Source organism: Pinus tabuliformis, chromosome 5_1 (assembly GCF_031772625.1).
Source record: "Pinus tabuliformis cultivar Carrire ecotype Pingquan chromosome 5_1, CPIR1, whole genome shotgun sequence".
NCBI classification, from domain to species: Eukaryota; Viridiplantae; Streptophyta; class Pinopsida; order Pinales; family Pinaceae; genus Pinus; species Pinus tabuliformis.
The window spans coordinates 481,770,569-481,788,265 of record NC_142305.1 but is presented as its reverse complement, the minus strand read 5'-3'; the positions used below and the strand labels follow the sequence as shown (position 1 = coordinate 481,788,265).

General features: G+C 40.5%; 1 pseudogene; it reads right to left on the bottom strand.

Moving 5' to 3' along the window:
* Positions 1-17,697, bottom strand: part of LOC149165606 (alpha-amylase 1-like) — a 180,569-nt pseudogene that overhangs the window by 25,676 nt on the left and 137,196 nt on the right.

Here is a 17,697-nt window from a genome sequence, read left to right as displayed (position 1 = left end):
ATGCACCCCTTCAGTTGCCTGGCAATCCTGGGGCCATGCCTCAGGACTACCAAGGAAAAATTACTTATTTTGATGGAACCAGTGCATACACTGCCTTACAGCATACTAAGAAAATGCAAGACTACTTTGAAAATTATGAGATAGATGATAATGATGTAAGGATGAAAATCTTTGTCCAAAGTTTAACAGGTGAAGTAAGAACCTGGTTCAGGGCACTGGCTGCACATTCTATAGCTGATTCAGGTGCCCTTTATCAGTCCTTCCTCAACATATGGGAAAAGAAAAAGGACCCTCTGCACATTTTATCTGAATATGATACCATAAAAAGAGGCCCACAAGAAGCTGTCTTGGACTATTGCACTAGATTCAACACTATTTATAATGCCATTCCTAAAAATCTTAGACCTCCACCTGATTTAGCAATGATTAAATTCCCTGATGGATTCGATGCTGACATGGCATATCAACTAAGAGAAAGAGCCCCTGCAACTCTAGCAGACATGCAAAACATAGCTGTTAGTGTAGAGGCAAATCTAATTGCCAAAAGAAACCGGGCGAGAACTGAAAGGAGAACTACTTTCAAAGAAGAACCCTCATCATTTGAGTAAAAGCTAGATGCAATCATCAAAGGGATGGATAGACTTGGAGGCAAGGTGGAAACCATAGAAAGAAAATCATCATGGGAAGGTCAAACAAGCAATATTAGAAACCCAAACTTCAGAAAGAATCAAAATCCTAATGTTGGTAGGACTGATCCTAACCAGCATGTCAGACCCCCTTTCCAAGAGAATTATGCTGAGGCTTCAACATCTAGTGAACCTAGTGAGGACCCTCACATCAATCTAATGGGTTTGGACAGTGAAAATCAAGTCTTTCTGACACAAGAAGACCAAGAGGTTTACAATGACAATCAATTCCACACTAAGTCAGGAGAATCATTTGATTTTAAAGAAGGATATGATGCAGCTGTGTATGAGGTACACAAACAGTACAAACTAAGGAGTAGAATGATAGATGTACCTACACCCCTCAAACCAAAGGACATTAAGCAGCCAAAAAGGATCAATGAAAATACTACCCTTCCCAAATCAGCTAGCAGCTCAAACCCACCTGCCACAGAAGTGACTGTGGAGGACATTTCAGAACAACAGTCCTCTCAAAATCAGCCAGGTACACCCCATCCATTAAGGATGAAGGAAAATACTCCCCTGGGAAACAAACATGGCACCAGTTTTACTCAAAATGGACCTAACTATGAGCAAAAGACACTAGATAACTCAGCTGAAAAGGAAAAATCTGTTGCACTGAATGCCAAAATTCAAATGGAAAAACCTTTCAACCTGGAAACAGAAATAAGTAAGCTAAAGATATCAGTTCCTCTTTCGGAATTAGCCAAACATGACATATACAGATAGCAGATCAATAAATCACTCCAAGTATCAGACAATAAAGATGCGGTGAATGTCCTAGATGACCAACCAGAGTTGTTGTTTGGGCATGAGGTTAATGGAAAAACAGAAAATGGAGGGGTACCACCCTTTTATGTCAGTCTAAACATTCATGATAAGGTCCTACATAATGCAATGTTCGATTCTGGGGCCTCACACAACTTAATGCCCAAATCTGTAATGGAAAAACTTGACTTGGACATCACAAGACCTTACAAAGATCTGTTCTCATTTGATTCAAGCCAAGTCAGGTGTTTAGTCCTGATTAAAGACTTATGTGTCTCCCTGGTTCAATACCCAACCAAAACTATCTTGATGGATGTAGTGGTAGCTGACATACCCCCTAAGTATGGCATGCTCTTGTCCAGATCCTGGGGAGCCAAACTTCAAGGATCTCTGCAATTAGATATGTCCTATGCAACTATCTCAGTCTTTGGGCAGCCAAAGAGATTGTATCGGGAGACTCTGATGAAATATGTGGTAAGCAGTCAAGAGAAGCCCCAAAACTTTCCAATCTACTCAATACACTCAGACATGGATTCCTTCATTCTCTACAATGCTGACATCTGTCAGAAAGCTTATTCTGAACTATTAATGACAGTAGAGACCGAGTTAGATGAGAAATCTGTTTGCAAAGACCAAGGGGCCATGGGGATAGCTGATAAGAAGACAAAAGAAAATGATGTGCCAAGTAACTTGCAAGAAACCAACCTACCCATGATCCAACTTTCTAGTGATCCCAATCCAAATCTTGATCATGAAACTTTATGGTATCTAGAATTTGATGGCTCTGTAAACAAGCTCGGAGCTGGGGCAGGAGTCTGGATCCACAATATGCACAATGACCAAGCTGAGGGCCATGCATACAGACTAAACTTTCGATGCACAAACAACATGGCTGAATATGAAGCCCTCCTGTTAGGTCTGAAACTCATAAAAAATCTAGGTGCAACCAAAATCTCAATCTTAGGAGATTCAGATCTGGTCATACAACAGATGAAGGGAAATTTCACCACAAATGATATGAGGTTGAGAGCATACAAGGGGGTAGCTATTCAAATACTTGAGAGCTTCTCACAATCACAGTTGACTAAAATTTCCAGAGAACTCAATCTACATGCTCACAGCTTGGCAATTTTTGCCAGCACTTGTAAGTTGCCTTTCAAAACCAATCATACATTTACTATTGAAATCAAACACAGACCTTCAATTCCGGATAACATCAAGAATTGGCAAGTCTTCGAGAGTAACACTTAGATAAAAAACTTTCTCACTTTAAAGGAAGAATTTTCGGGCATGAACATTGACACTAGTACTAGAGATGATCAACCACAAATATGCACAGTTACACAGAAAATATCAGCTGAAACAGCTGATCTGGTTTTACATCCTACCACCTTTGACAATGAAACTATACGGGAGTTGAAACAATCAGATGAAGAGGAAATGGCTGAAACAGAAGAGGAGGTGATTGAGCTAAAGGATAATTTTCTGCCCATAGGTGTAACCCCTTTGGAGGATCTGTTCGATTCAAATGACATCTCAAGAAAACCAAAAATGCAACCATTGAATGCTGAAATAGAAGATTGTAACATTGGGACCCCTGAAAATCCCAAAATGGTTAAGCTATCCGAAGCATTACCACCGGAGCAGAAACTAAAATACATTGAGTTATTCAAAGAGTTTCAAGATGTCTTTGCCTGGAGCTATGAGGACCTTAAATCTTATGATACAACAGTTATCCAGCACACTATCCCTCTAAAAGAAAATCAAAAGCCTTTTAAACAGAAGCTCAGGAGAGTCAATCCAGTCCTCCTCCCCCTTATTGAAAAAGAGGTCAAACGTATGTATGAAGCTGGGATCATTGCCCCAATTAGATTCTCAGAGTGGATCTCAAACCTTGTGCCTACTAGGAAAAAGACAGGGGAAATCAGACTGTGTGTTGACCTTAGAAATCTGAACAAAGTATCTCTCAAAGACCATTACCCCTTACCAAAAATGGATCATATCTTGCAAAGGGTAGTGGGAGCTGCTAGGATCTCTTTACTAGATGGTTTCTCAGGATTCAATCAGATTCTAGTACACCCGGATGATCAAGACAAAACAACCTTTACAACACCTTGGGGAACATTCAAATATGTCAAAATGCCTTTTGGACTTAAAAATGCAGGGGCCACATTCCAAAGAGCAATGGATATTGCCTTTGCCAAGGAAATTCATGACTTCCTAGTTATCTATCTTGATGATCTCACTGCCTTTTCAAAATCAGATCAAGAACACTTAGAACACTTGAGGTAGGTTTTCACAATTTGTAGAAAGTATGGTATATCATTGAACCCAAAAAAGTCACTATTTGGGCTGGAAGAAGGTAAACTCTTGGGGCATATAATCTCAAAAGATGGAATTAGGATTGATCCAGACAGAATTCAAGCTATCCTACAAATACCACATCCAAGAAACATCAAAGAACTACAAAGCTTTCTAGGAAAGATCAACTTCTTGAGGAGGTTCATTCCCAATCTGGCTGAACTCATAAGAATGTTAAATAATATGCTGAAAAAGGATTCCAAGATCAAATGGACCATGGAAGCTAGACAAGCCTTTGAGGATATCAAAAGAGCATTGACAAACACACCAGTCCTAACAAGCCCTAGATTTGATCAAGATTTTATCATTTTTTCTTTTGCATCTAAACATACAATTGTTGTTGTCCTATTACAAAAAGATGACCAAGGCTGTGAAAAACCTATTGCATTTTTTAGCAGAGCCCTTGGGGATGCTCCTCTGAAATATCAGATCATGGAAAAACAAGCCTATGCGTTGGTAAAAGCCATCAAGGAATTCAGAATCTATATCCTTTACTCTCATATAATTGCCTACGTTCCTAATGCAGTGGTCAAACACATTTTAACCCAAGAAGGAATTGAGGGCAAGAGGGGCAAATGGATTGCCAATATCTTAGAATATGACATTGAGATTAAGCCTACCAAACTGATAAAAGGACAAGGCCTAGCCAAACTAATGACTGAAACTAATTTTCAAGCCCTTGACATTAATGAACTGGACGACGAACAGGAGATGGCGACTCCGCAGATCAATCAAGCCTTTATGCAATCTCCATGGTATGCTGATATATGTTTTCTATTATTAAACCTGCAAGCTCCTCCAGGGTTGTCCAGAACCAAGAAAAGATTCTTGAAAATGAAAGCATCAAAGTTTTGTATTATTGACAATGTTTTATTTTGGAGAAATCATGAAGGGATATTACTCAACTGCTTAACAATAGAAGAAACTAACAATGTCCTCAAAGAATTTCATGCAGGTGATTGTGGAGGACATTTATACTGGAAGTCCACAGCTGATAAAATCCTAAGGGCTAGATTTTATTGGCCCTCCTTGTTTGCTGATGTAAAGAAATTTGTGATGTCTTGCCACAAATGCCAAATTTTTGAGGGCAAGAGGAAGCTACTACCTTTACCACTCAAACCAGTTTCAACTGAAAGACCATTCCAGCAATGGGGTTTAGACTTCATTGGTGAAATTCACCCTTCATCCTCTAGCCAGCATAGGTGGATTCTCACTGCCACATACTATTTCACCAAATGGATAGAGGCCATCCCTTGCAGGCAGGCCAATGACTCCATTATGATACAATTCCTAGAAACCAACATCTTGTCCAGGTTTGGTTGTCCAGACAAAATTATTACAAACAATGCTGCTGCTTTCAAGTCGAAGAAAATGATCAACTTTTTTCACAAGTATCACATGACCCTAGGTCATTCCACTGCCTATTATCCTCAAGGTAATGGCCTAGCCGAGTCTTCCAATAAAAGTCTCATCAACATCATTAAAAAAGTTTTGAAAGAAAACAAAAAGAATTGGCATAAGAAGTTGGTAAATGCATTGTGGGCAGACTGACTGACCACCAAGAGATCAATTGGCATGAGTCCATATGAACTGGTTTATGGGCTAGAAGCAAAGTTTCCTACATCTCTAGGAATTCCTGTGATCAAGTTGCTGCAAGAAATACAAGCTGAGCCCAATGGCATCCAGAGAAGGATTAATCAGACAATTGATTTACAGCAAACAAGAGAAGAATTTTATCAAAGAACCCAAGTTCTACAAGAAAAGCTCAAAAGAATATTTCACAAAAGAACCAAAGCTGAAGATTTCTTTATAGGAAATAAAGTGTTAAGATGGGATTCCAGAAGGGAGGACAAAGGCAAACATGGCAAGTTTGATTTTTTATGGAAGGGACCCTATGTCATCTATGCTATACAAGGAAACAACACCTATTTTCTAAGAAGTTTGGATGGCTCAAACACTGAGGAAGGCCCAGTTAATGGGAGAATGCTCAAGCATTATTTTGACTCCCTTTGATCAAACACTGAACAGGCATATATTGTACATAAATATTTGTATTTCCAGTATTTTCAGTTACAGCAGATAAATAAAGCACCGAGTGCAGCATATTTTGAGAAGACCAGGGTGCTGCATTTTTCCCTTTTTGAATATATATGATCCTGGCATTTGGAAAGCAAAGAAAAACACAGGGTAACTATCAAGTCATGAGGAGAAAGTCTGAGAAACAGGTAAAACAGATCTGCAAATTCACAGCAAATCAGCTCACTGGGTGCTGCCTGCAACTATCTAGGATCCTAGCCAATGGTCTCCAACAAACAGAGAAATTCAGCCTACAGCAAGAAAGCAGAAACTCAGGCAATCTGACCTGCTGATCTTGGCTTTTCACCTGGAAAAGCCATCCCCAAGTGGAGCCAATGTTAGCCTCCTATACCAATAGGTGTTCATCTCTCATGATTGACAGTGGAAGTGCCAAAAATGTTCACCTTCCATGCTGCTAAGGTTCCATTTTTGTGAAAGAAGCAGACAATTAAAAAATGTAAAGAGGGTATGCCTTAAAAGAAAAATCAAAGGGCAAGAAAATGATTTGGTCAAAGAAAAATAAAGAAATGAACCCCAAACAAAGACCATGAAAGTGGCTAGTCCAAATGGCCACTACTACTTTGATGGGTGGTCCAATAGCTCAAGTTGGGCCTCACCATGTTTTGAATTGCATGTTGTAGACTAGAGAGGAAGTACCTGTTCAAACAGTTCAAGCTTGACAGATGACTAGGTGGATAGAGAAATAAAGGAGCCCAACTGCTTAATCTGGGCCCTTGGAAGTCATAAGGGTAGACTTAGATAGGAGGGCAGCAAAAAGAAAAGAGAATTATCACGGTTTGCAAGGCCAAGTGCACCCATCCAAAGGAAAAAAAATGTTAGGCATATTAGACAGGGTAGGCAGTTGAAGGTTGCAGAAAGTAAGATCCAAGCATATGACATGGGAAAAATCACAATGATATCACCAGCAGGAGAAAGGAAAGAGCAATGGCCTATTTGGCATAACCATCACTAACTTCCCTCATCCCCTTCAAAGGTTTCTTACTAACCTCCCCATGAGCACTGCAGGATCTGCCTGATCAGTCCTCCTTATACTCCCCATTTGTAAAAATTTCATGTCAGAAATGACTTCTCTCTTTGAAGAGCAGCCACATTTCTTGTGTAAAAATTCTTTTCATTTTGATCTACTCCCTAACTAAGTTTATTTCCTAAAAAGCTTAGTATCTTTCACTTCCCATTCACATTTCCCTCCAATACTAACTACTAACTGTATCTACACTAAATCCCCTATGTTCCCCTTTCCCCTACTACTATAACACCATGGTGTATAAACCCCAAACAATGTATAAATATCCCCCCTTTAGCATTATAGCTAAATAACACTTCTAAGGGAGACATTAGTCCACCAGGGACTATAGTCAACTCTGCTTTGGGATTACTCTAACCTCTGGTCAGAGTAATAACCTATGCTAAACCCTCATTTCCCCTTTTTCCCGAAAAATTTCATAAAAACCCCTTCTCCCCCTCTCAAACCTAATATTCATATGTTTTCTAAACCTCACAGTCTAACCCGCATACCCCAAACCCACAAAAAACCCCCTAACCCAAAGTTTAAAACCCGAAATGTTTTAACGAATATTATATTCGCTGGCGGGTCCACACCCAAACTTGCACGATGGGTTGGGGCGCCCGCCAGCCCTTGATCTCCCACCCCCCTTGATCCAACGGTGGGCAATCTTTTTCAGATCTGAACCCGTCGCGCTTTAACGTCCGGGGAGCGGGTGGTTTTGGCCCCCGTACACTGGACACGTGGCAGCCGGCGGAGGTGTTCGGAGCCCCCCTCCCCGATACCGCCTTCTCCCAAAAGCGGTGCGGGGAGACCGCTTACCACCTTCCCGCTTACCGCCCCTCTTATGTCACGTCAGCTCACGTCATCATTACGTCACGTCACCGACCCCCGCCCCCGTGCCTCGTGGCCCTCCACGTAACCTTGCCACCACACCATCCGCCACCGTGTCCTTCCATGCTGGCCTCCAGCTCAGCACCCACGTCACCTTCCGTACCCGGGCCCGCCATGACGTCATGCTGACGTCATCGGCGGAAAAGCGCCAATAACCCATATTTTCCAAAATGGTCGTTAAAAACGCGCAAAAGAGCCGTTTTGTGTCATTTTCACTCAAAAAAGACAGAGTCGTTGTTCTATGCGTTCATAGAAAAATTTGCCTCCAAGCCGCCAAATTCAAAGCTGCAGACGCCGCAACTCACCAATTTAGCTGCATTATTCACCCACTGTTCAACCTGAAGGCTCTCGGCAATGTTTATCCAGGTATTTGCCGGAATTCACCTGTTTCACCCATATTTATGCCATTTCTCTGCAAATTGTCCATAAACACCTGCTAATTCCCAAATTAAAGATTGTCTCTTAGTCAATTCTGGACCAAAGTAACTTGCATTGCCCCCTGCTCTAAAAATCGATGTTACAACAATAATCCGCGGTCTCAAAATCGCAAATTGACTCCCAAATCGCCCAGCATTGTTCCCTTTTGCCGGGTACATACTTGAAGGACCAAATTTTACCAAACTATAATTATACCCCCTCATCTGCAATTCATCTTCATTATTCACAATTCCTGTGAATTTTCCAAAGCAGAGCAGAGGCAAGCCTGCCTAGCCTACCTATTCCTCTTTGAAGAACATATCTAGCACTTGCATTCAATCTGCCAATTGACTTCTAGAAAAGCCTTGCAACGTATTGCACTTACCTTGTTCCACTCAGAAACTACATAATGGCTGCTCTTGCACCCACAGCTCTCAGTGTTGCCCCCATGAATCCACCAAATGAAGAGCTGGAGTCCCTGCCTCTTGCTGACAGGGATTACCCCATCCAAGACTTTGTGGGTGATAGGAACCATTTGCAGACCTTCAGGGAATTGAGAGATGACTATTTGAACAACAAGGATACATATGGGATATGGGAATCAAATCTGCCATATTACTTCCTCCCATCTGTCAACATTTTTCCAGAGATTATCCGCCTATGTGCTGAGAATTATGATGCAAATCACAGAGCTGTCAAGACTCCATCTGGGAGCATCCTCTTCCACATTAATGCTGAGTCCATTAACCAGATGCTCAACTTCAAACAAACTCAGCTGTTGTTTCCTTTCTCCATGAACTATCTGCTGGATACAGGTGCCAAGATGTCCACTGCTGACATTCAGAAGATCACCTAGACATTTATGAGGCCTGACTGCCAGCCAACAGGGCCACCTCCCTTCTTGTATGTCTATTTTACTGATGTAGGCAAACTTCTGCTCAACATGATTGCTTATGTGTTGGGCTACAAAACCAGTGAGTATGTTGATGAGACAATGCTGGTGTTTTTAGCTGCTTATAGCCTAGGCCAACCTCCTGCCTACAAATATAACTTTGCTAAATTCATTGCCAACAAGATACATGACCAGTTGTTCAAAGTAGACAGGGAGGGCATTTTCAAATACTCATCATACATCTACCATTTGTACATGTATTACCAATCCGAGGCCTTTCAATGCTCCATCAAAAAGCTGGATTCTAAGGGGGAAAGAAGGTCTGTCATCTTCTGGACATCAGTTTATCACCAAGTCCAAGATTCACCATACTCATACTATGAATTTATCGATGAGTTTGTCTACCCAGTCTCTTGCTTGTTGATGAGGTCCCATCCTCCCAGAGTCTCATTTGAAATCCAGAAAACTCTGCAGCTGTCTAAAAACTACAAAATAGGTGATTGGTACCTATATCAAGATCATACAGTCATCAGAATTTATGGCTGTGAGCTCTGTCCATACAGGCTCCCAAAATATGTGCCAATGAGACTGTTTGCCTTGGAGTACTATAGGCAACTCATTCACTCTGACCTCACCCACTTCCACAGTGCTAAAAAGAAAGCCCATCTCAAGTTTAAGCACCACCTGGGCCCCTTCATCATGAATAAAAAAGAGGGATGGCAAGATGCTGAGCAAATCCTCAAAGACAAGTACAAGCTATCAAAGAGCTTCCGATGGGTCCCTTATGACCCTGAAGGCTTCATCTGTGATAGGAGGGTCAAGTACAGGCTGCTAGGCTATGAGCATTGTAAATTTCCACATATTGAACAGTATGCCAATTAGCAAGAATGGCTGCAAGATACTTTAATTGAAAAACTAACTGAAGAAGAGATAATGCAAAAGAATGTCAAGGTTTTGGAAAAAACTCTTGACTTGGATTCTGTGCAGCAGGTAATCTTCAAGCAACCACATCCAGTGGGAGAAGGGACTTCAGCTGCAACAACTGCACCAGCCATCCAGGCACCCTCTACAGCAGCATCAGGCACAGATAAAGGTAAAGGAATAATGGGTGTTGAACAAGAGACAGTAAAAGAACAGCCTGCCTCCTCACTTGGGCAGCAACAAGAGCAGACCCCTCCGCCACAAACAGAACGACCTACAGCACCTATTTTGCAGACACCAGCACATGAGGAGAGGGGTAAGAAAAGAGACAGAGAAGAGTCCACTCCTGCTAGTGGATCCTCCCAGCAACCTGAGGCCAAGAGGCAAAAGGTTGACTCCCTAGTAATAGAAGAAATAAGTGAAGAAGTCCTTGACAGTCCAAGGAAAGAAGGGGGAGACAGCCAGCAAATGGGTACAAGCTCCTTTCAGCAGGAGCAGGGATTACAGCTTGGCTTGGAGGTGTCCTCCTCCTCTCAGCAGAGCAAGAAGCCTTCAAGCACCAAGGCTTCCTTCAAACAAATAAAGGCACAGAATGACTTGCTGAGAATAGAAGTATACAAGCAGTTTCTCAAAGCAACACCAGCCAAGCAAGAAAGGTTGATGTCAGTGTATGACATACAAGAGGAGAAAATGATCCTCAGCCACTTCAAACCTAAGGTGCCGTAGCCTCAGTTAGCTGCAGATTTTTGTAAGAAAAAGGGTGGAAGTCATGGAAAAAGACATTCATCCCATGGACCAAATTGAATTGCACAAACAAACGGGAGAAATGGTCTATGCCACATTGGTAGACAGGGCCACAATGGCCCATGAATTGAAAGAATCATTGAAGAATACCAACATTCAGTTGGATTTTGAGAGAATGTCCTCCATGGCCAAGGACAACAGGATTAAATCACTAGAGGACATCATTATAGACCTGGGACATGATCCCAAGGACCCAAAGGGCGTGAGGGCCCTCATGAAGAAAAAAGAAGATGATCTTAATGCATTGAAGAAAAGGCTGAAACTGTTGCCCACCGAGCACCCCCAAACAGTAGAATTACAGAAGGAAAAGTAGGCTGATGAGCAACTTGATCTAATAATGCAGCTCAATCAGAAGGTCCTTGATTTGGAAAAAGAGCTAGAAGGGGCACTGCAAGACAAGCAGGGAGAATCTACATCCCAAGCTCCTCCAACTACTTCAACCACTGCAACAACTACAGAGGCAGCAGTAGCCCCTGTAACAACTACAGCAACAACAGAAGCAGCAACAACAACAACAGCTCCAGAGTCCAGCTTAAACATGGAAGATTTGACAAAGGCTATCAAAGAGATGGAGCTCCAGGCTACTGAGATTAAGCAGGCCAAGGAAAAATTGGCAGAACTAGAGGCCAAATATGACAAGTCCAAGATGACTGTAGCAGAGCAGTCTAGAGAAATTAAGGCCCTCAAAGACAAAATAAAGGCCTTAGAAAAGGAGCTCAAGCTAGAAAGTGCTCTGGCAGAAATAAAGAGAATTTTGTGGGCCCGGATTGACCAATCCATTACTAGACAATGGAAGTCAATCAAGACTATGCACGAACAAATGGATTTGATTGGCCAAGCACAAATTGAGATTCAGAAGGCCAGAACAGTACTGGGAAACAGGCCTGAGCAGGCTAATAGAATGATAAATTTCCTGAACAATCAGACTAAGGAGGAACTTGTAGCCATCAACATTGTCAACAGAACAGAGGTTGTCCTTACAGCTAAAAAGGTGCTGACTCTCAGGAATTTTGTACAAACTGTAGAGAGGAAATGCCATGAAATACAGGCTGAGGTGGATGAATACAAGCTCAAAATGGGAGCACTGCAAGGAAAGGGATTACCCAGCCTACTAACTAGCACAGGAAAACTGCTCCCTCGTGAGCAATATGCTACCAGGATGTCAACTTTTATTGAAAATCACATCACTGCGTCTGCCAGTACTTCTGAGGAAGCAGGGCCTCCAACAGGGCAGGGCCTTTTTGACAAAATTGAAAATCTGTTTTTTATCGAAAATGAAATCCACCACCTATTTGAGGTTCCTCCCAATTTTTATTGGTATACAGAGGCAGATGAAACCTTGGTGAAAATTCGAAGACACCAGCTGCCCAAAGAGGATTGGTGGCAGGCAATGCTGCAAATTCTGCCTCAGTAATCTCAAGTGATCAATCCTAGTCAGCTCCAACTCAGCAAAAGGCAAAAGCAGAGTAAAGACAGCATACAAGGTAGCCGAAAAGGTGACTCAGCAAAAGACAGCGACAGCAAGCCAAAAGATAAGAAATGTGCAAATTTTGGGCAGCACATCTTCAGCCGACTCCAACGGTCACAAAGTCAACATTCTCTGACCATTTTTGACAGCTAACACATCTGGGAGTTACTACAGCATTTACTTTCTCAGCTACAATGCTCCAGGAGTTGGCACGATATTAATGAGCCATTAACTCATTTGTTAGATATTTTCTGATGTAAATTTTGTATATATACCTTCCCCTGGCAACGTATGAGGGGTTGGTGATTTTCATTCTGAGGCAAATGTATTGTATATTTTCAGATAATCTAATGCAAAGAGGCTGGAAAAACTCAGTGATTTCCTGAATGTTTGACGTCTTGGTGATGCTATGCGTGCTGTTGAAAAATTCCTGTGCTGTCTAATGGAACAATAAGTTTTCTCAATCTATGTTTTGTCTTCTTATGTTTGTTTGAATCATACACATGTTTCACTAATCTAACAGTAGAGAAAAGGAATAGTACAGGAAATGTTTTGTTACACCTTGTGCTCAATCTCTATTGCTGAAAATGTTTTCTTCATAATTGATCATGAACATGAATTCTTAATTGCTCATGTTTTCATTAATTCTATAAATATGAATGTTATATAGAAATTCTTCACTGCTTCTAAATAATATTCCCACTGTTCTCCATATCAGTTTGTTGAAAGATCCTTAATTGCCTTTCATGCCCTGATCACATCACCCCAATCACAGATTTAAAGAATTGTTCCTTAGACACTTATCTGGCTCTGCAGCATCACTATTGTATCAGCACAGACATATCAAGCAAGTTAAGCATCACTGACTCCATGCCCAATGGCCTAGAACACCCTGGTAATCATATATATATCTTGACTGAAATCATCATCCAACAAATTTCAAAACAAAATCTTGAGCATCATAACTAGCCTAAAATATTATACAAACAAAGTTAAATCATAAAGAGAGAGCCCTCTCTGGTCATAGGTAGGCTAGAACCTGTGACCCAAAGATTGGTTAGTGGTTACCTCGGCCGTATTCCCTTGGGAGTCAAAGGGAACAACCTGAGTGATAACAGGTAGGAACGGGTTATTAAATTAACCAAATGTTAATCCAATCCCCAATCTTTTAAAGTAACCCAAATATCAGAACCCTTTGATTCTGTAGGATTCTCCAAGCTTTTAAAATATGGCTATAATGCCAAAAGGGGGGGGTATTTACATACTTTTTTTGGGGCTTTTTTCATAATAGTGCTATAGTAGTAGGGGAAAAGGGGCACTTAGGGATTTAGATAATAGGGTTAGAAGTCAGTGTGAATTGGGGATGTGAAAGATTGAAAGTGAAGAATAGAGAACTAAGTTTAGTGATTAAACTTAGATTTTTAGAAGTAGATGGGGAATTATTTTACACAAGAAATGTGGCTTCTTTTCGGAGAAGAAGGTGAAAACTTGTCATGAAATTTCCAAGAAGAAATACAAGGAGGATTATTTAGGAAAGTCCTGAAGTCCTCCATGGGATGTTAGAAAGAGAGTCTTTGGGGGAAAACAGGGGGAGTTAGTCATGCTTCTATACTTTGCCTTCAAAATGCTGCATAGATACCTTTGCAACTGCTAACATATGCCTTCTTGATCAAGGCCAAAACTGAATAGGATCAGGATTCTGCAACTTCTGGCTACCTACCCAACCTAGTACCTAGCATTTTTTGTTACTTCAGGGAGGGTGCACTTAGACTTGCAAACCCTCATATGCTCTTTTCTTTTTGCTGCCCTCCTATCTAAAACTACCCTTATATCTTCCAAGGGCCCAGATTAAGCTAGTGGGCTCCTTCCTTTCTCTATCCAACTAGTCATCTGTCAAGCTTGAACTGTTTGAACAAGTACTCATTACCTACTCTAAAACAAGCAATTTAAAACATGGCATGGCACAGCTTGAACTGTTGAGCCATACATCAAGATAGCAGTGGCATTTTGATTGGCCACTTTCCTGGTCTTTCTTTGGGATTCATTTCAATTATTTTTTCTTTTGACCAGTTCATTTTCTTTCCTTTTGATTATTCTTTTAAGGCATACCCTCTTTACATTTTTTAACTTTCTACTTTGTCCACAGAAAATAGAATCTTTATATCACCAAAGATGAACATTTTTAGCACTTCCACTGTCAATCATGAAATATGAAACCCTATTGGTATAGGAGGCTAACAATACCAACCATATTCACAGCCATATCAACAATATCATCAGCCATACTCATCACATCCTCAACCATATCAGCAGTATCCTCAGCAGCAAGTTGTTTACCAACCTCAACCTACTCAACAAGCACTGCCTGCTCCTCCACCAATAAATCCACCACAACTGCAATTTCCATCTAACTCACAACCTCCCAGACCTACTCAAATTCCTGCTCAAACTGTCCCAAATCCAAATAACAGAGCAGAGATGCCAGCCTACAATGTAGAAAAGGGAACCTCATATCCCACACTACCCTTGCAAAATATCAACTTGAGGTCTGGTAGGGTACTCCACAAAGATTCTCCAATAACAGATAAACAAGAAGAAAACACAGAAAATGAAAATGAAATGACAAATCAAAGAAAACTAGACAATGGTACCAAAGATAAGCAAATGCAACCATTGCATCCACCTTTTCCAGACAGATTGGTCCAGATGAAACTACTAATGTCTATACCATAGTTTGATGTTTTAGATGAACTCAAGAATGTCTATATAAAAATTCTGCTGCTGCAAGCTATAAAAGACATCCCCATATATACTAAAGCCATCAAAGACATGTGCCTCAAGAAGCCTACTAGGAAAAGGATTGATCCTCAAACCATTCATGTTATAGGACATTTAGCTGGCCTTATGACCAATACCATCTCCATGGAAAAGTATGTTGATCCTGGCATTCCCAAAGTGACCACCATCATTAACAACATACATATTCCAAACACTTTGATAGATCTTTGGGCTGCAATAAATGTCATGACTCTTGAAACCATGAGAACACTCCAACTCATAAATTTGCAACACACAACGATTGTTCTAGAACTAGCTGATAGGTCTAAAGTGATTCCTGAAGGGATTTTGGAGGACATAATTGTCTCACTGGACTCTTGGGAGTATCCAGTGGATTTCTTAGTTCTTCAACCCAAAACCAATTTAGGAGGGCACCCTATCATCCTTGGTAGACCATGGTTAGCGACTGCTAATGCATTCATAGGATGTCGATCAGGCAACATGATCATTTCAAGAGGGACCGAAAGAAAACAACTCACTCTTTATCCATCAGCACAATCACCAGCAGTAACACACAATTTGTGGCTTGATGATAAATACAATGATAAAGAAGAAGTAAAATATGTTTTTAGCATTGACCAAATCTATGATTTCCAAGAACAAAATAATAATGATTTGGTAGAATTGTTCCTTTCTCAACCTGATATTTCTGAAAATTTGAGAAAAGACCAATATCATGCTGCAGATGTACTTTTAGCCCAAAATTTTCAGTAAACATGCACCATTCAATCTTTGCAAACCACATTTCACGATATTTTTCCAGTTCAATCCATCACAAACACACAGAGTCAGATCATAGAGATTAGTCCAGGGAAAACTTTGAACATAGGCAATCACCTAGACTCATCTCAGCAAGAGAAATTGATTCGACTATTGAGAAAATACCAGAAAGCATTTGCTTGGGACTACACCGATATGCATGGGATTCACCCCGACACATGCACTCACCATATTTATACAGATAGTACTATCAAACCAGTGAGGCAACCGCAGAGAAGAATAAACCCCATGCTCCAGGATATTGTCAGAGAAGAATTGCAAAAACTGTTGAGAGTTAATTTTATATATCCTATTTCTGACAGTCAGTGGGTATCCCCATTGGTTATAGTGCCCAAGAAAAATGGTAAGTGGCGCATTTGTGTTGATTACAGACAATTGAACAAAGCAACGCTCAAAGATTATTTTCCACTACCATTTATTGACCAAGTGTTAGACACCTTAGCTGGGAAATCGTCATTTTCTTTTCTTGATGGTTTCAGTGGCTACAACCAGATCAGGATAGCCTCAAAAGACCAGGACAAAACCACATTCACCTGTCCTTGGGGCACTTATACTTATAATGTTTTGCGATTTGGACTTTTCAATGCTCCAGCTACATTTCAGAGAGCTGTATTAGCTATTTTCGCTGATTTAGTTCATGATTGTGTTGAAGTTTACATGGATGATTTTTCAGTGTATGGAAATTCATTTGAACATGCATTAGAGAACCTTGAAAGAGTTTTGAAAATATGTATTGAAGCTAATCTATCCCTGAGCAATGAAAAGTGCTTTATGATGTTAAACGAAGGGATAGTATTAGGCCACTATATTTCTTTTCAAGGCATCAAAGTTGACCCAGCAAAAATCCAGATCATTGTTGATTTGCCAATTCCAAAGAATCAAAGAGAGGTAAGAAGTTTACTTGGGTATGCAAGCTATTACAGAAGATTTATTGAACATTTTAGTAAAATAGCTTTACCTTTGTTTAAACTTCTAACAAAAGATGTACTTTTCAACTGGAATGAGAACTGCCAGCAAGCATTTGAAGCACTCAAAAAGAAGTTATCAACCGCACCAGTCTTAAGAGGGCCTAATTGGAGCCTACCATTTCATATCTTTACAGATGCATCTGACACTGCAGTGGGTGCCTCATTAGGCCAAAAAGAGGAATCTTGTAATTATGCCATTTATTTCATTAGCAAAAATCTAACACCTGCAGAGTCAAACTACACAGTCGCAGAAAAGGAAACACTTGCCATCATATATGCCGTGAATAAATTCTGACATTATATAACTGGTTATGAAGTCTTTGTACATACTGATCATTCTGCCATTAGACATTTAATGAATAAACCAATAACTAGTGGCAGAGTTACCAGATGGTTATTATTGTTGCAGGAATTTAACATCACAATGTTAGATAGACCAGGTAAAGAGAATCAAGTGGCAGATTTTCTTTCTAGACTGCAAAATCCAGGTGAGGTTGTTCCGGTTGAAGATTCTTTTCCAGATGAAAATTTATTTGCAATTTCCATAGTGAATCCTTGGTATGTTGATTTGGCCAATTATTTGTCTATAGGAAGGACACCTCCACACTTTACTGCAAAGGAAAAGAAGAGACTAGTCAAACAAAGTGCTAGATGGCTTAATGGATATTTATTTTACACTGGTTATGATATGATTATTAGAAGATGTGTAAGAAATGATGAGATAATTGATATTTTAAAATCTTGCCATGATGAACCGTGTGGTGGGCATTTTGCAGCTAAGAGAACAGCATTCAAAGTTC